The sequence below is a fragment of the Herpailurus yagouaroundi genome, unplaced genomic scaffold (genome assembly GCF_014898765.1).
Source record: "Herpailurus yagouaroundi ecotype Mexico unplaced genomic scaffold, PumYag 29, whole genome shotgun sequence".
Lineage (NCBI taxonomy): Eukaryota > Metazoa > Chordata > Mammalia > Carnivora > Felidae > Herpailurus > Herpailurus yagouaroundi.
In genome coordinates this window covers 86591198-86618031 of record NW_024412377.1, presented here as the reverse complement: position 1 = coordinate 86618031, position 26834 = coordinate 86591198, and the positions used below count along the sequence as shown (strand labels likewise).

At 38.7% G+C, this 26834-nt stretch overlaps 1 protein-coding gene and 1 long non-coding RNA gene across 8 annotated transcripts in view; one reads left to right on the top strand and one right to left on the bottom strand.

Moving 5' to 3' along the window:
• The window catches only part of ADGRV1 (adhesion G protein-coupled receptor V1), a 607523-nt gene that overhangs the window by 349044 nt on the left and 231645 nt on the right, over positions 1–26834 (top strand). The window lies entirely within an intron of this gene.
• The window catches only part of LOC121013267 (uncharacterized), a 15110-nt gene continuing 7471 nt past the window's right edge, over positions 19196–26834 (bottom strand). The window contains exons 2-3 of the long non-coding RNA XR_005782610.1: positions 25983–25986; positions 19196–19225 (exon numbers count right to left, since the gene is read on the bottom strand). This is a non-coding gene — a long non-coding RNA (uncharacterized LOC121013267). The remainder of the gene's footprint in view (positions 19226–25982; positions 25987–26834) is intronic.

The window sequence follows — 26834 nt, the reverse complement described above, 5'->3', positions numbered from 1 at the left end:
TTAACGTTTTATTTATTTTTGAGACAGAGACAGAGCATGAATGGGGGAGGGTCACAGAGAGAGGGAGACACAGAATCGGAAACAGGCTCCAGGCTCTGAGCTGTCGGCACAGAGCCCGACGCGGGGCTCGAACCCACGGACCGTGAGATCATGACCTGAGCTGAAGTCGGACGCTTAACCGACCGAGCCACCCAGGCGCCCCGTGAAAATCAGTTTCATCACTGCCAGTCACACAACTGATATACACAGTTGGAATAATGATTCCCTGAAATTAAACAAGAGTTATCAGTTGTGTCAGAAATAATCACACTTGGCATTTTGGATTATAGCAACTAATACAGCTATTAAATATTTGGATAGTTTCAAATTCCTGTTACCAGAGATTATAAGTGAACATTTAAAATGTACTTCCAATTGAAATCAGTTGGTTTACTTTAAAAAGCATGATTTTTCCAATTTGTTACATCAGCATCAGAGACCTCTCTCCATTGTTTCATTCATTTATTGAGGGTATACTGGCCAGGTCCTATTCCTGACTTTGTTTAGAACAGGAAACATAGAGGGGCGCCTGGGTGGCGCAGTCGGTTAAGCGGCCGACTTCAGCCAGGTCACGATCTCGCGGTCCGTGAGTTCGAGCCCCGCGTCGGGCTCTGGGCTGATAGCTCAGAGCCTGGAGCCTGTTTCCGATTCTGTGTCTCCCTCTCTCTCTGCCCCTCCCCCGTTCATGCTCTGTCTCTCTCTGTCCCAAAAATAAATAAACATTGGAAAAAAAAATTTTTTTTTAAAAAAAGAACAGGAAACATAGAGACAAAATTCCTTTCCTTGTGATGTTTATATTTGGTGGTGGTGGTGGCAGGGGGCAAGGGGACATATCAGGTTGAGATGAAGTGCAGTGGAAAAGGATAAAGCAGTTACAAAAGGATTGAAAGTATTAGAGGCTGAGCTACTTTATATGGAGAGGTTAAGGAAGGGCTCTCTGAGAAGGTATCATTTGAGCAGACATGGAAATGAGGATGAAAGCCATGCATGTAACTGGGGGAAGTTCCAGATGAAAGGAAGCAAAAAGCAAGCTCCATCCTGAGGTGTACATGAGGCATAGTAAGAAAGTATGTGTCTGGAATGTTGGGGAGTCTGGTCGCAGAGAAGTTCAGGGAGATGTGACAGATCTAGTAGTCTTCTTCCAGATAGTGTAGGAAGCCACTGGCGGGATTTGGGCTACCTGAGTGACTTAGTCACTAACTTCTGAGGTAAATCTAGACTGTACAGTGAGATGACAGTAGGAAAATTAAGTCATTTTGCAGTTGTCTAAAAGCAAGAGATGATGGTTCTACATGAACTTGAGGAAGTTCCACAACTTTGTTGAGGCTGTTTGCCCTTGTGAGGATAATGAGACCTATATGTCAACTTGTTTTGAGGATTAAATGACAGAACCTTCTGGATCCTTTCGACTAAGACTTGGTGGAGCTGATTCATTCAGAAGATCACCTTTAGAGTTTTATACACACACATATACACACACACAGTCAGAATCATATCTTTGATTATTGTAAGTCATTCAACTTAGTGTTCTCCCAGTCTTTGTCTTTTCTGTCAAATATATTTTCCACATTAATTGTATTTCTCAACATAGTTCTGAATATGCTTCTTTGACCATATACTCCACCCCCAATTCACAAACCTGTGATGGCTCCCTATAACTTTTGCTTAAATTCAGAACTTCTGAATTTAGTTTTTGAAAGCCTTCAGTATTGCACTTTAGTCACCTACTGTATGCGACACCAGATTGCTATTTCCTGTAAATTCCCTCCTTTCCAATCCTCTTTTGCTTTATTTAGGTTTTCTGCCTGAGATGTCGAGAGTCTGAATCTCAGTCTGTCCACACAGATACAGGAGGAATATAACTATTTGGTCATAACTGAATTGGGCCTCATTCTGCTGGGTGGTAGAAACTCAAGTCTGCACTCCCTTGGCCTTTTTCTGAGGCTCTACTTTTATGTTCTTGGAGACTTTTCTAATAGTAAGCCATCTGGGAGAAAAAGGCAAGGGCATCCTCAGTCTGGTCCTCTGTGGTCAGCCATTGACAGTTTCATTCTGGCTGGCAGCCCAGGATGTCTCCCAGGCAACTGGTCTGGAGTAGGGACTAAAGTCTTCACTTATGCTCCCTGAGAGTGAGTAGTTTTACTCAGGGTGAGTAGTTCTGGGACTGTATGTATCCCTACAATACTCACTCCCAATGTGTGTATTCCTTGGGCTCTGACTGGTAGCTGTGGAGTGAGCAGAATTGCTTAATGTATTTGGGCAAGTTTTGCTCTCTCATACAGAGAAGGCAGATGGTTGATGCTCTTGAAACACGAAAATTCAGAGTCTGTATCTTCAACAGGAAAAAAAAAGTGTGAAAGGGCACCTGGGTGAATTAGTTGGTTAAGCATCAGACTCTTGATTTCAGCTTAGGTCATGATCCAAGGGTTGTGGGATCAAACCGCGCATCCAGTGAGGAACCTGCTTAAGATTCTCTCTCAGGGCACCTAGGTGGCTCAGTCAGTTAAACATCCGACTTTGACTCAGGTCATGATCTCATGGTTCATGGGTTTGAGCCCCGCATCAGGCTCTGTGCTGACAGCTCAGGGCCTGTAGCCCGCTTCATGCTCTGTGTCTCTCTCTCTGCCCCTACCCCGCTTGTGCTCTCTCCCTCTCTCTTTTTCTCTCTCTCTCTTTCTCAAATAAGTAAATAAACATTTTAAAAATCTTTTAAAAAAAATTCTCTCTCTTCTCCTGTATGCGTGTTGTCTCTGTCTCAAAGAAAAAAAAAGTCATGTGACTTTCTAATAGCTTTTTGGTGGTGGTGGTGGTTTTAGCTATAAACTCTGTGGGTACAACAGAATCTGTACCTTTACGCCTATACACAGATTTATGGTATGTTGTTCGCCACGGTTAGGAAGATGTACTGAGCTTCATAGATAGATATCCAAATGTCTTGTGTCTTGAAGTACTGTTTCTCAGAATGTGACTTGAGGACCAACTCTATTGTTATCTCAAGTACTTGTTAAAAATCAGTTACCCTAAAATTTTTGCATTAGATCTCTTACGATGAGCTTGTTAGTTTGCACCTGTAATCATTTCCAAGATGATCCTTTTGCACCCTAGATTTTGTGAACCATTGTCCTAGGTTATGGAAAAAGACAATGACCATGTTCTGCAGTGTTCTTCCAAACAACCTTTGTGATTTCTTCTGGACTAAGATATTTTGGATTATGGATCTAATTTAGTTAATTATTATGGGATTATTAAATTTTTAATTTTCTGTTTATTTCTAGCATTAATCATGGTGTTCTTTCTCACATGCACACACACATTCTATCTGTATCTAAACATATCTACAACTTTCAAGTTTGATAATATGAATATTTTGTATCTTTCTGACTTTTTTCAAGTTACATGAGTTGTAACTTTACATGTTGTAAAGTCACATGAGTTGTAACTTACATGTAAAAATCTTCCTTTTTTTCTGGGACACCTGTGTGGCTCAGTTAAGTGTCCAACTTCAGCTCAGGTCATGATCTCGGTTCATGACCTGATCTTCAGGATCATGAGCTGATCTTCAGCTCAGGTTCATGAGTTTGACCCCACATTGGGTTGTCTGCTGTCAGCACAAAGGCCACTTCGATCTTCTCTACCCCTCCCCTGCATGCTCTCTCTCTCGCTCTCCCCATCTCTGTCAAAAATAAACAAACGTTTTTTAAAAATCTTCCTTTTTAGACTCTTAAAAACTGAGAACAACCTGAGGGTTGATGGGGGGTGGGAGGGAAGGGAGGGTGGGTGATGGGTATTGAGGAGGGCACCTTTTGGGATGAGCACTGGGTGTTGTATGGAAACCAATTTGACAATAAATTTCATATATTGAAAAAATTAAAAAAAAAACAAAGTAAATAGATAATTGCAAATACTCTTTGGGAGAAAATAACACAGAAATATTTTCCTGCATTTAAAAACATAAATTGTTTAAAGTTTTCTGAACTTAAATAAATGAAGTTATCTGAAATTAAAAAAAAAAATCTTCCTTTTTTCATACCCAATATTGTTTATTTGTGCCTCTTTTCTTGATTAGCCTTTCTCAAGGTTTATCTAGTTTAATTGACATTTTCAAAGAACAAACTGATGGTTTTGCTTACCGTTTTTGTTTTTTTTCCAGTTTACCTTTTATTTTCTTCTACCTAATTTGTTTACTTTTTTATTTACTTAGCTTTTGAACTAAATAACTTTTTAGGGTTTTTTTTTGTAAGTAAAAATTAAATCTATAAATTTACCTTTAAGTATCACTGTAGCAGCTTTCCAGTAAATTTTGGTGCTTTTGTTGTCATTTAGTTCTAAACATTTTGTGCTCTCCATTTTAATTTATTTGAATTAATGTGGGAGCACATTTTTAAAAAAATTTAAATAATGTTTTTATTTTTTACTCAGTTTATTTAATGTTTATTTTTGAGAGAGAGAGAAAGAGAGCAAGAACACATGTATGAGGTGGGGGAAGGGCAGAGAGGGGGACAGAGGATCTGAAGCCGGCTCTGCACTGGCAGCAGAGAGCTGAATGCAGAGCTGTAACTCATGAACTGCGAGATCATGACGTGAGTTGAAAAGTCAGATGCTTAAACCGACTGAGCCACCCAGGCACCCCTATTTGGTTTTTTTACTAGTTTTTTATTACTGACTTCTAATTTAATCATATTGGGTCAAAAATTATGTAGTTACATATGATATCATATGTAGTTACATATGACATCATTTGTAAAAATTTGTTGAGATTTTAGGGGGAATGTAGTACCTAGTCAATTTCTGTAAATATTTTCTCTTCCCAGAATTTTTGTTTGTTAAAACTTTTTTTTTCCTTACTATTTTTATCTGTGTGATCTATCAGTACCTGATAGAAGTGTTTTAAATATTTTATTTTTTTAAGTTTATTTAAGTAATCTCTACACCCAACATAGGCCCTGAACTCATCACCCCGAGATCAAGAGTTGTATGCTCTTCTGACTGAGCCAGCCAGGTGCCCCTTAAATCATTTATTTTGATTGTGTATTTCTCACTGTCTCCTGTTAATCCTATCAGGTTTTGTCAGATATGTTTTAAGATTACATTATATTTTTTGTATATTTGTGCTAATTTTTTTCTATTATAGGTATTCTCTTATATTCTTTCAATGCTTTTTTCTTTTAAATCATATTTTGTCTGATTTTCTTAGTGATAAAATATCCTCTTATTGCTGTTTTTAGTATATCTGTATGTTACATCTTTTTTCATACTTTATTTTCAACCTCTTCCATGTTTGTGTTTTAGATGTAATTCTTGGAAGCAATTAAGAGCTTGATTTTTTTTATTAAATCAAGTATTCTGACTTTCTTAATGAGTTTAATCTATGTCTGTTTATTCTGATTATTGATATATTCGACTGCTACAATATTTCTTGTTTTCTGTTTATCCTCTTTTTTTCTTTTTCATTTTTCTCCTTCCCTGTGTTCTGTGTAATCTGTAATGTTTTCATTTGGAAATTATGGATTATATTGCTTACTCATACATTTTAACATATATATTTAAGTAAAAAAAGTAACAATGTATGTAGTTTATTATTTTGTCTTCTTTGTTACTGTAACAAGAATGTTGTCAATTTGTGTTGTTTATAGATTTTTTAACAGAATTATCATTTATCAGTCTTTTAAGAAATAGATAAAATTTTGCTGTCTATAATCATTACTTGGTGTGGGTACTGTTGTGTCTTATACATTATACCTTCCTGATGGGTTGGATTTTCTTTTTCTAGAAGACTTTAATGAGTCGTTTGCCAAGTATATTGGTGTCCAGTATCTTTTTTTTAAGCTTTTTTAAAAATTTTTATTTATTTTGAGAGAGAGACACATAGTGTGAGCAGGGGAGGGACAGAGAGAGAAGGAGACACAGAATCTGAAGCAGGTTCCAGGCTCTGAGCTGTCAGCACAAAGCCGACATGGGGCTCAAACTCACAGGCTGTGAGATTGTGACCTAAGCTGAAGTCGGATGCCCAACCACTTCCCAATCACCCCTGAAACCCCTGGTGCCAGGTATCTTCATCTGTTTATGTCTAAATATTTTTATTTTACTCCCAGGTTTAAAAAAAATAGGTATAGAAATTTAGGTTAAAAGCTGTATTTCCTTGGCACCTTGAAAATACCACTTCATTCTTTCTTGTCATTTGTTGTAGCCAGTGAGAAGTTTATTGTCAGCCTATCTGTCATTCTAATGTAGATAATTAGTACTTTCCCCCTTCTGAATACTTTTCTGTATCCTAAATATTCTTTTATGTTTAGCCATTTCTTTCTGTGCTGTATTCTGGGAGAATTCTTCAGTATCCACTACCCTTTCATTAATTCATTCTTGTTGCCAGTCTTAAGTTATCATATTTATTTCATCTTTTAATTTTACTAACTATGCTTTTAAATTTCAAGGTTTGTATAAGAATTCACGTATACTTATTACTAACTGTGTACTGTATATTTTATAGCCCCTTGCTATATTTTTTATACTTTATTTATTTTGAGAGAGAGAGAGAGAGACAGGGAGTGTGCATGCAAATGGGGGAGGAGAGGAGATGGAGAAGGAGAGACAGAATCCCAAGCAGGCTCCACACTATCAGTGCAGAGCCCAACACAGGGCTTGAACCCACAAACTGAGATCATGACCTTATCTGAAATCCAGAGTCAGTCACTTAACTGACTGAGCCACCCAGTTACCCTGCCTCTTGCTATTTTTAGGGGATAACTTTGCCTTCATTAATCTCTGGTCGTTGTTAACATAGTCTTTTAATATCTTTGTCAGCTTGTTTCCTGAAACTAATTTTATCTGGAGTGCATTAATGTTCAAATTATTTATTTGATTGATCACCTTTTATTTGCATTAGATTTATTCATGTGTTCTGAAATATTGCTTGGCAGACTTATTGTTGAGTGGTAGATTTTTTGCCTTGTTTTGTTTTCTCCCTTCTCCTCTCCTTTCCTTTTTTCATCCTCTTCATTTCTAATAGTATTGCAGTAGCTCCCACCTAAACTTAGAGCTCCCCTACTGGAACTCAGACTTAGAATAACAAAATATTCCTGGGTATATGGTCAGTCTAGTCTTGGAGCCAAATGATGACATGGCTCATTTTCTCATTAGCAGACTGGATTGGTGTTCTACTCAGTCCTACAGCTCCATAAGACACTAGTTTGGGCCACAGTTGATAGAAACGGTTTTAGTTTTTTTTCAGGAAGTTTAGGTAAGGAGGCTCCAACACATGCCGCCTGCAGTTTCCCCTTTCCTCTGAAACATTTTTGTTTTTACCCCACAGTAGCCAAAATATCTGATGTCTCAGCATACTTCCAAACTCCTAGTCCAACAAAATCATGACTTTAGTACCAGCCTACCCTCTGGATTTTTATTCCATTTCTGGTTCGCAAAGTATTTGATTGTATTTGACCCTGGCTGTACTGTGAATTTTGCTCCTTCCACTCTAACTCCATCACTGGTCTGTATTTAGAATGGACTTTCCTATATGAAGCCATTGTGCATCTTGAACTGGAAGTCCCAAACAGTCTGTTTGAGGAAAAGGGAGAAATAAAAAATAGTTTTATTGGGGTTGTCATTCAGTAATTCTTAATGTCAATTAGAACAAAAGCAGCTGTTTATTTGCTGGCTTTTATTCCAGTTGTAATACTTACTGCTCTGAAAAATTCATTTTGATTAACTTGAAGCTATTCTTATCTATATTTCCTCCTTCTTAGAACTACTTGGTTTTGACTTGTATTTTGTAGTCTGATTTAATACACTACTATTGAAGAATATGTTTTTCGAAAGGAAAGGATAACAGTGAGGCTGATAATGTTTCAGTGTCAGAAGAGATCATTTTATTAAAAGCTTCCCCACTGAATGCTTCTTTTAGGGCTTTTTGCGATCTCCTGACTGTGTCTTTGCTCCAGCATCCAGAACCTTTGCTTAATTCTCCACTACCTTTTACTCAACAGATATTTTATTGACCATCTATTGTATGCCAGGCACTCTTCTGTGTACAAAATATGAATATATAACAGCAGACAAATCATATAAAATCTCCACCTTCCTTGAGCCTGCATTCTAGTTTATTGTTGATTATAGCTATGATCAAGCATGGTTTTTATTAATCACTAAACACTAGGGAAAGTTACAGTTCTAAGTTGGTTATGTGCACTACTGGTGGGAGCAGTATAGTTGGTGATTCTAGGATTCACTTTCATAATATTATCTTTCAGTTCAGAAACTATATCCAGAGGAACTCATCTTTATTCTTTGTGGCACATGCCTGGGACACTGATAGAAGAAACACCACCCCTATTAGTGTGTGTGTCTTTATATTTTCTATTAATTAAGTTTACACTAGTAGACTATCAGTAACTTTAATGCTATCGTTATGGATTTAAAATTTATTTAGAAGATTAATAATTATTTCATTTGTCTGTAAATCAAATGTGCCATATTTAGAAAACCATATTCAGATCTTCCAGCTTGGAATACAAAGTTAAATCAAGACAACAAAAGAAGCATATTGTCAGGATAAGCCTTGGAATTATGTTTGAGAACACAGCAGTCAAAGAAGAGGCCCATTTTTAATGAGGTACAAGATGTGGCTCAGAGTTTCATTAATTAGGTAGCTATGTGAGGAATGACACTTAAGAGCAGTTTTAGGGTATTGGTTTCCATTGACTTACTCATTTTGTTCTGATTAATGAATTTTTGAGCAATGGTGATTAGGTTAGTTTGAGTTCATTATTCAAATACCAGGGTTTAACAGAACACTAAGCAGAACATCAGGAAATGTGGATTCCATTCTAGGCTTACTCCTGACTTTCCATGCAATTTGAATTTCTTCCTGCCTTGTGAAGATATTGTACATTAATATTATTGTGAATGAAATGCTTTAAAGGGCAAGGATATAAAGTACTGTGAAAGTACCTGTGGGAAAAAAACAATAATAATTAAGGGGAAAAAATATCTCTAGTTCACCTAGGAATAATACTTATAATTGATAAGCAACTTTTCCTTGGAAATTTAGATACATTGCTGTACAGGTGGAAGAATAGCATTTCCTTTCACTTGGTTGTAATATATTCATATCTAACATTTGAATAGTGGTTTTCAGGTTTTTTAAACACTTTCTCATTGGAATCTCATGTGATCCTTACAAAAAGCCCAGTAAGTTAGACCATTTCTGTGCGGCCTCATGAAAAGCCGAAAATCATCTTTTCTCAGAGAGCCTACGAGACATTGGACACATTTGTCTTACTCTTCAACACTGATGCCATTCTAGAGTTCCCCACAGAGACAAGAGATCCTGTCATTCTTACCTTACTTCACCTCTTCATGCAATTGAGAAATAGCGTATTTCCCAAACATACATCTTGGTATTTTCGTTTACCTTAGGCCTTCGAAATGGCAATGTTGACTTCTTTTCTCCTTAATAGCTGTTCCTGTGAGTAGCTTCTGGCTTTTTCTACAGACTAACAGAACAGCCCAGGAGCTGCTTTTATTTCACAGAAGCAATGCATATAGGATAAGAATCTTCCACTCTCCACCGACTGTCTTTTAAGCACTTGGGTGTAAATTTGATTCTGTCTTCTCCGAAATGTGAATTGCTTTAGGAGCATGCTCAGTGTTCAGACTGTTCCACAAAGAGAAGATACATCGTCTGTGTCATCTTTTAGTTTTCTCTAAGAACCCAAAATAAATTCAAAAGGCACACCGTGGTTGGCATTTACTCTGAATTTACGAGTCTTCCGTGATTTTGATGACGTTCCTCCTTATTCCAAGTTTGTCCATTACTGGCAAAGGGATGGTACACAGGTGAGCTGGCTGAGTTTAGCACAGTACTCTGTTTCATTGTAAACATATACTCTGGGGAAAGACAGACGAATTTGTATACACTGCCAAGGCTATTGCCACAGTGAATGTGTTTCTGAGTCAGAATTCCTAAGATAGAGAAACCTGTGTCAAGAGCTTGGAGGGAGGCTTTAGGATGTAGCCAGTGGAAGCGTTGGGTCAGGTCATAAGACTCAGCTTCTGAGGTTACATCACAAACTCAAAAGGCCTTCAAGGGCCAGTCACACCATAAGCATACGAAAGAAAACAAGTGTAAAGCAACAGGGAATGGTGACAGAGGGGACATAGGGAGTACATGCCCTGCCTAAAGGCATTCTCATTTGAATTATTAAAAACACTGAGCTGGCCAAAGAAAACACATATGCAGGCAGAAGTTCACTTTCCAGTGTGTGACGCCTGCCGTGAGGCCAAGTTCAGTTCTGTTGGCTGGTTTAGTTTGGTGGATCCCATTAGATTGGCCCAGGGTGTGTTAGCATCTAAGGGGATTCTAAAGCCTCAAATGAAAGAGTCAAAGAGTCACGGACCCTATCCCATTGGCCTCATCTTTTCTCTGTTCATCTTATTCCCCCCACAGCACACATACACACATGCACGCACGTACACCCGGTCATGAACAGGCCTGGAAATGCAGAAGCCTGAGGCCAAAATCGTGCTCCTATCAGGTTGATATATTAGTCTGCAACCCAAGCAGAGAAACTGCACTTAATATGGGGTGTGGTAGCTGTTTGGTGTAACTAAATAATGTTAATTTTTATTTCATCAGAATATGATATTTCTATGCTTTAAGCCACTTTTATGTCCTTCATATTTTGGTAGTGGCATATACTTACTCTGAAAACAAAATTGGTTTCGAACAGTTTTCCTTTCCAAAGGTACTGGTACAGAAGGGACATACTCGGTACTTAAAATAATTGATTCTAAAAGCAGTACATTGCTTAAAATAATGCCACTGCATCAGGAACATTTTCCGGTTTTTCCTTTGTTGGATGACTCAGGACTATTCTGTTTACTCTTCCTGTCTGTCCGATGGAAAAACAAAAGCATATTTGAATGAACTTTCCTTGGATTGTTTTCAAATTTTTTATTTAAATATTTCCATAGGACTTCATAAACAGCAAACAGAACAAATATACAGAATGACTTATCATTGACCAAAGGAAAAAAGCTATTAAAGTACCAGCACCAGGAGAATAAGTGAAATACAAATATATTTGATAATAAATAGTAAACATCCAATTACATTTGCTTTAGATTAATATGATCTTTTCAGATAATGACACCATTAATGGGTTATTGAATGATACGCCATGACGTCTCTCAGTCTGTGAGTTAATCAGACAAGTTACTTGGAAGCAAAAAGCCACGCTCTGTTGTAACTGGAACAAAAGCCCAGAGAGAGAGGAAGGGTGCTGCGAACACTGGAGCCAGCCAGTTTGAACCGGCACGAGTTAGAAATGCTGGGAGAGGAGAGGTGGGACCGGCAGAGAGGAGAAGCACTGGGAAGAGAATTATATTCAGCGATTCCTCAGTTCAGAGGTTCACTGTAAGGCAGTTCAGAGGCTCTCATTTGAATGTGTGGTTACGGCCGTAACATTCTCACAAACTTCTTATTCTTCTATGAAAGAAACACAGAAACAGCTGTTGTACTACAGCAAAGCTTTCTGCATTTTTTCTCCTGGGATTTGCCCTTTTTTCCCCCCTCCTTATCAGGGTAGAGTATGAATACTAGTAAAGTAGCATTCTTAGTTTTGAACATTTCCTAAGAAAAAAATAAAAACAAAGTATAAATAAAATCTGTTCTAGAGAATTCCTAATAAATTCATGCCAAGTAAAAGCACTTCTTTTGAGTATTGTAAACAGATATCACCATGAAAAGCAAATAAAACTATACTTCAAAAACTGTCTAATTACAATATTGTAGAATATGTGTTAGGGATGTATGTTTGTTCTAAATCACCAGAAACAAGAAATCACCCGTAACCCATGTGAGGATCAAAGTCACTAAAGATTTCCTTAGGTAAGGGAAATGAAATTGGTTGATATTACATGATCAGCCTTGTGAAAATTTATAATACGAGTAGCCATTAAAAAAAATAAGAATGACTTTCAGGAATGAGTTAAATTGAGTGGGCAGGAAGGTAGATATAAGGCTTCTGGTATGTTTCAAACTCATGATACTCAAATCAGTTCTGTCTCATTAATTTTGGGTTTTACTACTACTAGGCAGCAATCCAGAATCATTTAAAACTTGCTAGATGCTTTCCACTCTGAGTCACTGCCAACCCTGTCCCCCAATTGAGAATACAGGTATTAGAGACAGAACTGGAAGAATCATCTAACCCAAAATCTCAGCCATACAGATATTTGGAGGAATTTAAAAATTCAACTTCAGAGCAGACTCTCATGCAGAGTTAGAGATAGTCTAAATTCAAATGCATATGGAATAAAACCCATAGCTAACTTATCTTGTATCTTGACATTTTATTTATAGATGGGTAATGTAATAATCTTATATTACCCATTAATTTCAATATATCTTCTCACAAAGCTTTATATTAGAACGATTTACAAGAAAACCATAGCCTTCTATATTCTTCTCTTCTTTGGTAGATATCCATTGAGTAAGGAACCATCTGGAAATAACAGTGTGTACCAAAAAAGCTACCTAAGCTAATCCAAAAGGGAATAGTTAGAATTATTAACTGGCCACTCTTTCTTTGGCGATGACTCATTGACACTATTCACCTACTATGTTATGAAACACATTATTAAAGCTAACCTTGTGTGTTGTAGGTGCTAGGTGCTAAGATGACAGTAAAGAAGTTCCTGGCAGTACTGTAATCTTTGGCTAAACATGTGTACTTGACAATTAACTAACAATGCCAGGCAGCATTCAATTAAGAACACTAAGTAGCAGACACAATAAAGAGTTAGTTCTGGAAAAATACTAGCCCAAGTGTATTTGGAGAAAGGGCCATAACTTGGGTTGTTCCCTGGAGAAGGGGTAGAACTGAGCAAAAGAGAGGTGGAGGGAAAATGAATGTGAGATATTTATAGGAGGTTGAGGAGTTTTTCAGAGTTAATGGTAGGTTCTGAGTTTGAGACGAGTGAAATGTTGGAGAGTACGGATAAAGTGGGGTGAGGTTAGAGATTGTAAAATTAATCCTTATAGATCAAGTCTCACAAACCCAAATGCCTCTAAGAGGCCAGATAAGCTGTGTAAGTGAGGTGCAAGGGACTGACTAATCATTCCCTGTGGCAAGGACTTCTTACTTTTCAAGAAAAATCAAATATGTGAACTATTGTGTGAAATACCTGGACTTTTAAAGCAGTAAGCAGGCCAAACAAAACCTATGTGGAGGCTGTGATACCATAGCCACAATTTGTGTAGGAAAAGGTGAGCCTTGCAGCCTTTTCCTCACCACAGATATGATGAATATTTTAAGAAGGATGTCACAGTGGTTGCCCATAGGTGATTTTGAATGGGAAGGAGCTACAGCCTTAAGGAAGTCTTTCCTGTGCCTTTTCCAACTAGGAGCTACAAATAGTCCCCAAGACTTGGAGACTGACTGAGCTAGTCCTAACGTGCTTCCTTAGGACCCTTTGGGTAGGAGGGAAAATTGTAGAGTAGCTCTTAAAAACTGGCCTTCTCCTGTCACTCATAAAAATGTCTTTTGTCAGCAGTATCCGCACTGCTTGCCTCTAGCCATGCTTCACTTTTAATTGTCAAATACAGTGAGGCATGGGTGGGGAGCAAGAGAGTTGGTGACTTGGTTAGTTCGTTGGTTGGTTGGTTGTCTTGAGGATCTTCTGAGTTCTAGATGCAGTATCAAGCTTCAACCCTGGCCTTTAAATTATAACATCAGAACCTGGAACCATTTTGCTACTTCTTGGCCTTAGCACCTTGGACAAACCATACAGCTTCTTGAACCTGACATACTGTTTCCCATCCCAGGACCATGGCACTTGCTGTGTTCTTTTGGCCAGCAAAACTTTTCTTCTCACATTTACTGACTGTCACTTCCATGTCCCTAAGATGACAGCTACAATGTTACTTCTTCAAAGAGACCTCCCATGATTTTCCCTTCTAAATGGGGCCTGGGGCTGCTCTAACAAAGTAGCCAAACTGGGCCCCTTAAAACAACAGAAATGTCTTTCCTTACTATTGTAGAGGCTGGATGTCTGACATCCAGGAGTCAGTGGAGCCAGGCTCCCTCTAAAGGCTCTAGGGAAGAGTCCTCCCTTGCTCTTTCATAGTTTTCAATGAATGCCAGCCATCCTTGGCATTCCTTGGATGGCAGCTACCTGACTCCAATCTCAGACTCTCTTATCACCATGGCCTTGTTCCCTGTGTGTGTGTGTTTGTGTCTCCACAGAGTTCTTAAAAGTCATGGGATTCAGGGCCCACCCTAAGCTAGTGTGACCTCATCTAAACTAATGACATCTGCAAAGACACTATTTCCAAATAAAGTCAACTTCCGAGGTTCCAAGTGGACATGAATTTTGGGGTGACACTATTAAAACCATTGCAAGATCCCTGTTTTCTCTTCTCCGTTGTACTGATCGTATGTGTAGTTACATGTTCATTTGTTACTTTATCTTCCTGACATGAAAATTCTGTAAGGACAGGATTCAAGTCTCTTTTATTTGTTTCTACCTACCATTTGTGCCTAGATTATTATTGATAACTAAAAGCAAATCAAACATATTTATTCAATGAATTCAATAATCTTTTTTCCTCAGGGCTCATTTTCTTCAGTGATAAAAAGATGGAGTTGGGAGGTGTGTGCCTTGGTGGCTCAGTCAGTTAAGCATCCTACTCTTGGTTTCGGCTCAGGTCATGACCTCATGGTTGATGAGTTCAAGCCCGCAAGGAGCTTCATGCTCACGGTGCGGAGAGCTTGCTTGGAATTCTATCTCTCCCTCTCTCTTTACCCCTTCCCTGCATGTGCTTGCTCGCTCTCTCTCTCTCTCAAAATAAATCAACTTAAAAAATGATGGGTTTGTAATTGTTGGTCCTTAAAGTATTTTACAGTGCAAATAATACATGATTCTGTCCTTTCTCTAGATGCTCAGTGACACCAAGTTGGCCTTTGCTTGCACAAGATTTTTTTAAACTATGATTACACTGTGTCTTTCATTTAGAGTTCTACTTGAAGGGAAAGGAAAAAAAACACAGAACACTGAGATAACAATTAGCTGGCCTGATAAAAAGGGACCAACAAATTTCCAAGATTCAGATTGTGTCTTTAAGTGTAATGAACACTCATTCTGGGTTATATTTGAAAACTGGGCACCAAAGCTAAATGTACTTTATAAGCAGTTTTCAGTTTTACATTCAGAGGGATTGATGCCCCAAAAGACCTTTTTAAATTTCAAACAATGTTATTTCATAGGAATATAATTCATATCCTTTTAAATTTAAAAAGATGTGGGACCGTTATTTCTCATGAAAGTTAATTTATCAGTTTGAATTATTTAATTGGAAGATTATTGGAAATTAGTCATCAGTTTTGACACTTTTAACAATACAGTGTTGCTAAAACATACTCTTGGGGACCTTTAAATGCCATCAGGAAAAAAGTCCACTTAATTCTGCTACTGAGAAAATGGGCTGGGTTTTATTATTTTTTTTATTAAAACACGATTTTATTTGCATTAAATTTAAGAATGTTTATAGTTGCAATTCTAAACAAAACAAATGCAGTTCTAAGATTCCTAAGTACTTATAATTGAAAAGGAACGTAACTGTGATAAAAATGGTGAAGAACTGACTATATTAATATCTTTATGCTGTAAAAGCTTGTTCATAAATGTTTTTTATTTTGCTAGAAATATCACCAAAATAGACAGTTTTGGTGTCAATTAAAAATGCTATGTCAACTGGGGCATCTGGGTGGCTCAGTCAGTTAGGTGTCCAACTCTTGGTTTTGGGTCATTTCATGGTTTGTGAGATCAAGCCTTGATTGGGCTCTGTGCTGATCATGGAGCTTGCTTGGGATTCCCTCCTCCCCCCCCCCCACCTCTCATATAAAGAAGCATTTTTAAAAATCATATGTCAACCAAACTTATGGGTTTTTTTTATGTTTATTTTTGAGAGAGAGACAGAGTGCGAGCAGGGGAGGGGCAGAGAGAGAGAGAGAGAGAGAGAGAGACAGACACAATCCGAAACAGGCTCCAGGCTCTGAGCTGTCAGCACAGAGTCCGACGCAGGGCTCGAACTCAAGAACTACAAGATCGTGACCTGAGCTGAAGTCAGAAGCTTAACCACCTGAGCCACCCAGGCGCCCCTCAACTCTGCTTATGTTAAAATGTTTTTAAAAAATCAGATGACTTCAGTTCAATTGCATAGACATATTTTAATCCAGGCCCTGTGTATATGCTGAAGATGAAAAGCAAAATAGTATGAGGCACTTACTTCCCGGCCAGTGAACTGAATTTTTTCCTATTCCAAAGACAAACTTTTCTCTTTCCTTTTTTCCTTGTTTCTCTTTAGTGCTGTAACTAATCAGTAAGAAGAGAGAGAAATTGAACTGGGAAGATAGCAGGATGGGAGCCAGGTGTCAGCCATGCCATCTTATTTCCTACCTTCCCAGCCAGGAAGAGGGATTTAGTCATGAGCACAGGAGAAGAAAAGCAAGGGGACATGGATTTCCCCATCACCAGGAAATTCTAGAGGCTCTCTGCATAATAGAGCATCCTTGCACGTAATGGGTGGATTTGGTTTAGACTCTGACCCATGTATTCTGAGATGTTTTTGAATTATAAGTCAGAAGGAAGCTGAAAAATCATAGTATTTTAAAGCAATATAGTAAGGTACATTAGCTTTCATCCAACCCTACCCTCTGATTTTAAAATGGATTGTGTTCTGTTGAGTATTTGGAAGTGACTCAGTAAAGTACACAGTGCTCTGATGTGAAGTTTCTTGGACTAAGGAGAGATGCTTTTATTCATGTTTGATTAACCATTTCCAGAATAATTGTTAAACACAAACTTTGTACAATGGTTGGTCCATGATTCCTATCAGCATCTTAACAATTGAATGTTTCTACATGAATGAAGGAGAACTGGCAAGGCATTTATTAAAGTGTGGTGGTCACTTCAGTGAAAAATGTAGTAACGAGTATATTGCTGCATATTAAGGTAATTACACCATACTGTTCTCTGTGGAGAAGTAGTTGTCCAGGTGAGAGATAATAGCGGAAAGGGATGTGGGATTGACATATTCAAGAGGTATTTAAAAAGTATAGCTGATAGAATTTGAGAACTAATTACACAGGATGAAAAAAAAGAAGTCAAGGGCTTGAGTACTGGATCAGTTACTGGACCCAGAACATTGGATGTACTTTTTAGTGAAGAGGAGAACATTTCAGTGTGGAGTCTTGTAGGGAGTGATTATGCCTGAGTATGTATCTCTGATTATTTCACATATTCATAATCAATCTATTTTAAGTTTTAAATTTAATACCATCTTATCATTACTTATCTCAAATAAGGCCTAGTAACAAATTTTATTTTTGCTCATAATTATTGTATATATCATATATATGTATTATATATATAATATGATATATATCATAAAATAATATATATATCATAATATTATTTTTGCTCATAAAATGAGTATTTCACTTAAGTTAATGCAATTTCTGTTTTATTAGAAGCCATGGTTGTAATTAACCACATAGTTAATTTTAAAAAGCAAAAACAGGGTGGTTGAGCATCCAGCTCTTGATTTCGGCTCAGGTTGTGATCCCAGGGTTGTGGGATCTAGCCCTGCATTGGGCTCTGCGCTGATTGTGAAGCCTGCTTAAGATTGTCTCTCTCTCTCTCCCCCTGCTCCTCAATAGAATAGAATAGAATACAAAATACTTTTAATGGTGCATGCAATTAAATGAAAAAGTCTCCATTTTAAATTAGTTTCTAAATTATAGGTTTGTAAACATTTCCAAATGAGTTGGTATCCTGCAAATGATAAATTCAAAATATTTACTTACATTAAATAATAAATAAATTTATAAATGTTCTCATAAGTAATAAATTTAATTTATACTAAAATTTTATTTCTTTTAAAAAGAAATAATTCAACAAATATTTATTAAATTCTCACTAGATCTTAGCCAATGTACTATTAGGTACACCTCGATAAACAAGACATGAGCCCTAAAAAACATGAATAGACATTTCTCCAAAGAAGACACCCAGATAGCCAACTGACACATGAAAAAATGCTGAACATCACTCATCATCAGGAAAATGCAAATCAAAACCACCATGTGATACCACCTCACACCTGTCAAAATGGCCAACATTAACAACTCAGGCAACAACACATGTTGGTGAGGATGCAGAGAAAGAGGATCTCTTTTGCACTGCTGGTGGGAATGCAAACTGGTGCAGCCACTCTGCAAAACAGTATGGAGGTTCCTCATAAAATTAGAATCAGAACTACCCTGCGACCCAGCAATCACACTACTATGTATTTATCGAAAGGATACAGGTGTACTGTTTCCAAGGAGCACATGTACCCTGATGTTTATAGCAGCACTATGAACAGTAGCCAAAGTATGGAAAGAGCCCAAATGTCCATCGATGGATGAATGGATAAAGAAAATGTGGTATATATATATATACCATGAAGTATTATTCGGCAATCAAAAAGAAAGAAAGCTTGCCATTTGCAACTACATGGATGGAACTAGAGAGTATTATGCTAAGTGAAATTAGTCAGAGGAAGACAAATACCATATGACTTCACTTATATGAGGACTTTAAAATACAAAACAGATGAACATAAAGGAAGGGAAGGAAAAATAATATAAAAATAGAGACAGAGACAGTACATAAGAGACTTTTAAATATAGAGAACAAAGGGAGCAGTGTTGGAGGGGGGATGGGCTAAATGGGTAAGGGGCATTAAGGAACCTACTCCTGAAATCATTGTTGCGCTATATGCTAACTACCTTGGATGTAAATTTAAAATATATATAAATTATTAAATTAAAACACACACACACACACACACCACCACCTGGGAGCTAAATGCTTCTTGGCACACAGGAGCCAAATGTTCCCTGAGCTTGTAATATATTTTTTGTGCTTTTTATTTTTTTTTATTTTTTATTTTTTTTTTCAACGTTTATTTATTTTGGGGACAGAGAGAGACAGAGCATGAACGGGGGAGGGGCAGAGAGAGAGGGAGACACAGAATCGGAAACAGGCTCCAGGCTCTGACCCATCAGCCCGGAGCCTGACGCGGGGCTCGAACTCCCGGACCACGAGATCGTGACCTGGCTGAAGTCGGACGCTTAACCTACTGCGCCACCCAGGCGCCCCTTTTTTGTGCTTTTTAAATGGTCTCTTTATAGTATTTATTAAATAAATATGTCTAATGTTCTAGAAAAGTTCTCATCTCCATAAGAAGAGAATATTCAGTCTTGGCAGCCTTAGTTTACCCATTAGTAAACTCCTTCACTGGGACAATATGCTGGAAAGCCTGCTGCCATTCCAATGGGCAGAGTTACAAGAGAGGGGAGAGCTAGAGGGATGTGGTGATGAGTGGTATTAGGACCCTGAGCCACACCTGGATCTCCACATAAGAGCACTTCAAGGACTAGGCCTGGGGCATATGAACCAGTGCAAGATAAAATAAGGAAATACATACATACATACATACATACATACATACATACATACATAAAACCAAGACATGAGCCCTACCTTCAAAGTGCTTAAATCTGAACTGAGAGTTTATTAAATACAAGTTATGTAGAATTGGAGCTATTTTTAAGGATATAACTTATACTGCATGTAAAGCTATCTTAATTTTTTCAGACAGTGGGTAACTTGCTGTAATACTCTTCTGTAAATCCGTGGCAATACTTGCAAAGGTCGGTTATTTGTCATTGTTAAAATAGGAATTTCCTAAAGATCGAGGGTCAGAATTTCTCCACAGACTAAAAACTAATGAAAATTTTATACGAATATCCAAAACTCCATTGTACCAAGAACTGGTAATTGCCCATAGTCTCCCCTGAGCCTTTAAAAGTTATCTCTCTTTTGGGGTGCTTGGGTAGCTCAGTCAGTTAAGCATCCCACTTTGGCTCAGGTCATGATCTCTCGGTTCGTTGAGTTGGAGCCCCGCAATGGGCTCGCTGCTGTCAGCACAGAGCCTGCTTTGGACCCTCTGCCCCCCTTTCTCTCTGCCCCTCCCTTTCTCTCTCTCTCCTCTCTCTCTAAGATAAAAATAAATATTAGAAAATAAATAAATAAAAGCTCTCTCTGTTTTAGTACTGGCTATCAGTGCTGCCCAAATAGTGCCTCTCTTTCTGATCTCTCTGCCCTGCTGCTGCTACCCCTGCCTCCATCTGTTTTCTGTCTGCCTTTTTTTGGTTCCTACCACTTCTCGAGAGAGTCTTTGCTTTAGTTCAAAACAGCTAATGTTTATGAACATCATTAGTCAGTTACCGTGCTCTTCATTCCAATCAGACAGTCATGGGTTACCATTTATTAACTCTGAGACCTTTTTATTTTCATTGCTACTTTCTGTTCAAAGGTAATACATTTTTGTTAAATCCTTTTTGTGCCTGCAGGGGGGTGCCATGAAAAAGATTGAGTTGGTGGAAGGGTGGACTATTTTGAGGTTTAAGCATGCTGGATAGTTGAAGCTGCCAGACTGATCAGTAGATATCCCACATATCTAATATGACCAAAGTCAGCTTCCCCAAGTCCTTGTCTTATTCCGCATCTTATTTCATAACACTATCAGAAGAATCACATTTTCTCCTTTGGGACATGAACTCAGTTAAGCTGTTTGTGTAGATAGTAATGAGCGAGAAGTATCAAAATGTCACTTCACGTTTCTACCATTTAAATACAAGAGTCAACTTTTTTTTTTCAATATATGAAGTTTATTGTCAAATTGGTTTCCATACAACACCCAGTGCTCATCCCAAAAGGTGCCCTCCTCAATACCCATCACCCACCCTCCCCTCCCTCCCACCCCCCATCAACCCTCAGTTTGTTCTCAGTTTTTAAGAGTCCAAGAGTGAACTTTTATGTAGAGTTTGATCTAATTGTGTTGATCTGACCTGTTTCCTTATATGGAGCCCTCTTTTATTTCCTATATGCTACTGGATTGTCTATGGTAGGAATTTTTCATTTTTTACATTTTTAAAAGAAAAGCACTTGGATTATCTGTTGATAATCATCACCTACTTTTTATTAGTTCAAGAACATAAATTTTAGTATTAACCTAAAATAAACTTAAAAACAGCTTAATAAAATTTGTTAATTGAAAAGAACAATTTGAATTACTTTTGAGATTTGCCAGCATTGAACATGTTTATGGGAACATTAATATTAACAGAAATACTCTTTTTTTAATTTTTTTTTTATGTTTATTTATTTTTGAGAGACAGAGACAGAGCATGAGCAGGGAGAGAGGGGCAAAGAGAGAGGGAGACACAGACTCCAGAGTAGGCTCCAGGCTCTGAGCTGTCAGCACAGGGCCCGACTCGGGAATCAAACTGCAAAGATCATGACCTGAGCCAAAGTCGGACGCTTAACCAACTGAGCCACTCAGGTGCCCCAGCAGAAATATTCTTGAAAGCCATGTGGCAAATCTCAATGCTGTTTTCACATCCAAGGAACTAATGGCTGCCTTTGCCTGGATTTTATTTGTTAAAAACAGGAGAGAATAGCAAAAAGAGAATGGAGTTAGGGGTCAGATAAGCCGGATCCCAACTATGCCATTGATCAGTTGAAGACCTCTGGGTTTCTGTTTCCTTTTTTTTTTTTTTTCCAACGTTTATTTATTTTTGGGACAGAGAGAGACAGAGCATGAACGGGGGAGGGGCAGAGAGAGAGGGAGACACAGAATCGGAAACAGGCTCCAGGCTCTGAGCCATCAGCCCGGAGCCTGACGCGGGGCTCGAACTCACGGACCGCGAGATCGTGACCTGGCTGAAGTCGGACGCTTAACCGACTGCGCCACCCAGGCGCCCCAGGGTTTCTGTTTCCTTAATACCATGCAGGGATAATAACTTTATAGGACTATTACGAAAATTAAAATGATATGACCTATTTACAGAAACCACCAAAAGCCTACTACACCTTAGGCACCCAATAAATGTTAATTACTTTTCTCTCCATTTATTGAGTGAAAATATAGCCCAATGTGCCCATAATACTCAATATTTTAGGACACTAAAGGGATTCATATGCTCATTTTTCCAAGTCCAGGAATACTGGTCCTTCTTGGAAGACCTAGTTTATTTTGAGTGCCATCAGTGGTTTTGGTTTTGTTTTAGCTGACCCATTTAGACAATGAAGATGCTTGGCAATTCATAAACATCCTGATGTTTCTTCTTCAAGAAATTACAGAAAGGTAAAACATAATTCACTGATTGATTCTCAGATCAAGACCTCAGAAATTCCTAGAAGCTGATTCCATTTATACCATAGAATCCTTATTTTCTTTAAAAAATGATCTTATGGACTTCCAAGTTATTTACCAGTTGGAAACAAGAGGAGTCTTCAGTTGCTAACAGTACATCAGCCTGTCCAGTTTCATATAAAAAACTACACCTATTTGAACAAGTTGCCCTTTCTTTATGATGAACACTGACATAAAAATTTACACTTATACTTTTAATTTCACAACAACCCTATGAGGTGAATACTGTGCTATCTCTTCATTTTTATACATAAGAAAAGAGAGGCACAGAGAGATAATTTTCCAAAGTACTACAATTAATAAGGAATGGAGCCAAGATTGAATTTAAGCATTCTGGCTCAGAGCTCATGATCTTAATCACTATACTTTTTGTTATTTTTGTTTTTGTTGGTTTGCTTTCATGAAGTGACTAGGGGATTTGAAAAGTTGAAACCCTCAGAGCTCTTTAATTTTAAATATTAAATGTCTTTAATAGATTCTCATGACAACACTGAGATGAAATCTACATTATAATCTGGCCCTTTCCTTCATTCCATCATGCAGTGAACTTTGCTAGTAGTCTCGCTGGAGGGGTCACACAGTGTAGACATCTAAACACACACCCTTGCTTTTTAATTTGAGTAAAATGTCTAGTCTTAATTTTTTTCATCATAGATTTATGGTATCTGATAAATGAACACAGCTTGTTCATATCATACTAATCTTTTCAAGTTCTTTATGGGCAAGTGATTAGATCCTTTACTTCTTGTGGGCTGGTGACATTTTAAACTGGTGGAATACCTTAGCTAGCCTCCATGTTGGACCATAGGTACCTAGTTTCTTCCAGAGGGCCACATGCTCTATGTGTGGGCATACTTCTTTTATTTGAGCTGTCTTTTCTACATACTACATATTCCTAACCAGAATTGATTCAATCATATCACTTTGCAGATTATATTGTTTATTGCTCTCAATCTCACAGATGCATCTGTGTTGCTACTACTAGCTTTAATGACCTCTGTGAAATTGCAAATAAAGTCAATGCCTCCTGTCAAGCTTTTGAAGAATAATGATTCAAGTGAAAAAATTTTAAAGTTATGTATAAAAATTTAGCTATTTGAGAAACAACAACTGTTGGCAAGGGTGTGGAGAAAAAGGAACCCTCATGCACTGTTAGTGGGAATGCAAACTGGTGCAGCCACTGTGGAAAACAGTATGGAGGTTCCTCAGAAATTTGAAAATAGAATTACCATATGATTCTATAATTCCACTACTGGGGATTTAACCAAAATACGAAGACACTAATTCAAAAAGAAATATGCAACCCTATGTTTATGGCAGCATTATTTACAGTAGCCAAGATATGGAAGCAACTCAAGTATTTGTGGCATATATAAACAATAGAATATTACTCAACCATTAAAAAAGAATGAAATCTTGCCATTTGCAACAACATGGATGGATTTAGAGGATATAATGCTAATAAGTTAAATAAGTCAGAGAAAGACATATACGATGATTTCACTCATATGTGGAATTTAAGAAACAAAACTAATGGAAACGGGAAAATTAAAAAAAATGATTTAAATAAATAAGCAGACTAGTGTTTGTTAGAGGGGAGATGTGTACAGGTATGGGTAAAACAGGGGAAAGGGATTAAAAAGTACACTTAATGGTGATGAGTCCTGAGCAATGGATAGAATTGTTGACTCACTGTAGTATACACCTGAAACTAATATAGCACTATGTTAATTATACTAGAATTAAAACAAAAACTTGGCTATTTGACTTAATTTGAAGTAAAAATACAAATTGAAACTAATTGACCATGAAGATAATGTGTGCCTTTTTTATTAATAATTATTATAACAATTTTCTGGAGTAATTCTAAGAGGAGAAATGGTACAAAAAATAACATAACACAGAAAGAGTATGGTAATGGCTGTAGGAAATTTATTTCATTTCTTTTTCCTTAAAAACCTAGATGAAAGAGGGGCGCCTGGGTGGCGCAGTCGGTTAAGCGTCCGACTTCAGCCAGGTCATGATCTCACGGTCCGTGAGTTCGAGCCCCGCGTCAGGCTCTGGGCTGATGGCTCAGAGCCTGGAGCCTGTTTCTGATTCTGTGTCTCCCTCTCTCTCTGCCCCTCCCCCATTCATGCTCTGTCTCTCTCTGTCCCAAAAAATAAATGTTGAAAAGAAAATTTAAAAAAAAAAAAAAAAGGGGGGACTTACTGGGAAGATGGCGGCGTAGGAGGACGCTGGGCTCACCGCGCGTCCTGCTGATCACTTAGATTCCACCTACACCTGCCTAAATAACCCAGAAAACCACCAGAGGATTAGCAGAACGGAGTCGCCGGAGCCAAGCGCAGACGAGAGGCCCACGGAAGAGGGTAGGAAGGGCGGCGAGGCGGTGCGCGCTCCCGGGCCGGCGGGAGGGAGCCGGGGTGGAGGGGCGGCTCGCCGGCCAAGCAGAGCCCCCGAGTCTGGCTTGCAAAAAGCGGAGGGGCCTGACAGACTGTGTTCCGACAGCAAGCGCGACTTAGCGGCTGGGAGGTCATAAGTTAACAGCTCTGCTCAGAAAGCGGGAAGGCTGGAGGACAAAGGGAAGGAAAGCTGCTGAGCCCCCGGACGACAGAGCTCAGTTTGGTGGGGAACAAAGGCGCTCGCCAGCGCCATCTTCCCCGCCCATCCCCCAGCCAAAATCCCAAAGAGAACCAGTTCCTGCCAGGGAACTTGCTCGCTCCGCGCAAACACCCAACTCTGCACGTCTGCGGAGCCAAACCTCCGGCAGCGGATCTGACTCCCTGCTGCTGCCACAGGGCCCCTCCTGAAGTGGATCACCTAAGGAGAAGCAAGCTAAGCCTGCCCCTCCTGCCCCTGTGCACCTTGCCTACCCACCCCAGCTAAGACGCCAGGTCCCCAGCATCACAAGCCTGGCAGTGTGCAAGTAGCCCAGAAGGGCCACCCCACCCCACAGTGAATCCCGCCCCTAGGAGAGGGGAAGAGAAGGCACACACCAGTCTGACTGTGGCCCCAGCGGTGGGCTGGGGGCAGACATCAGGTCTGACTGCGGCTCCGCCCACCAACTCCAGTTATACACCACAGCACAGGGGAAGTGCCCTGCAGGTCCTCACCACGCCAGGGACTATCCAAAATGACCAAGCGGAAGAATTCCCCTCAGAAGAATCTCCAGGAAATAACAACAGCTAATGAGCTGATCAAAAAGGATTTAAATAATATAACAGAAAGTGAATTTAGAATAATAGTCATAAAATTAATCGCTGGGCTTGAAAACAGTATAGCTGACAGCAGAGAATCTCTTGCTACAGAGATCAAGGGACTAAGGAACAGTCACGAGGAGCTGAAAAACGCTTTAAATGAAATGCATAACAAAATGGAAACCACCACAGCTCGGATTGAAGAGGCAGAGGAGAGAATAGGTGAACTAGAAGATAAAGTTATGGAAAAAGAGGAAGCTGAGAAAAAGAGAGATAAAAAAATCCAGGAGTATGAGGGGAAAATTAGAGAACTAAGTGATACACTAAAAAGAAATAATATACGCATCATTGGTATCCCAGAGGAGGAAGAGAGAGGGAAAGGTGCTGAAGGGGTACTTGAAGAAATAATAGCTGAGAACTTCCCTGAAGTGGGGAAGGAAAAAGGCATTGAAATCCAAGAGGCACAAAGAACTCCCTTCAGACGTAACTTGAATCGATCTTCTGCACGACATATCATAGTGAAACTGGCAAAATACAAGGATAAAGAGAAAATTCTGAAAGCAGCAAGGGGTAAACGTGCCCTCACATATAAAGGGAGACCTATAAGACTCGTGACTGATCTCTCTTTTGAAACTTGGCAGGCCAGAAAGAGTTGGCACGAGATTTTCAGTTTGCTAGACAGAAAAAATATGCAGCCGAGAATCCTTTATCCAGCAAGCCTGTCATTTAGAATAGAAGGAGAGATAAAGGTCTTCCCAAGCAAACAAAAACTGAAGGAATTTGTCACCACTAAACCAGCCCTCCAAGAGATCCTAAGGGGGACCCTGTGAGACAAAGTACCAGAGACATCACTACAAGCATAAAACATACAGACATCACAATGACTCTAAACCCATATCTTTCTATAATAACACTGAATGTAAATGGATTAAATGCGCCAACCAAAAGACATAGGGTATCAGAATGGATACAAAAACAAGACCCATCTATTTGCTGTCTACAAGAGACTCATTTTAGACCTGAGGACACCTTTAGATTGAGAGTGAGGGGATGGAGAACTATTTATCATGCTACTGGAAGCCAAAAGAAAGCTGGAGTAGCCATACTTATATCAGACAAACTAGACTTTAAATTAAAGGCTGTAACAAGAGATGAAGAAGGACATTATATAATAGTGACAGGGTCTATCCATCAGGAAGAGCTAACAATTATAAATGTCTATGCGCCGAATACCGGAGCGCCCAAATATATAAAACAATTACTCATAAACA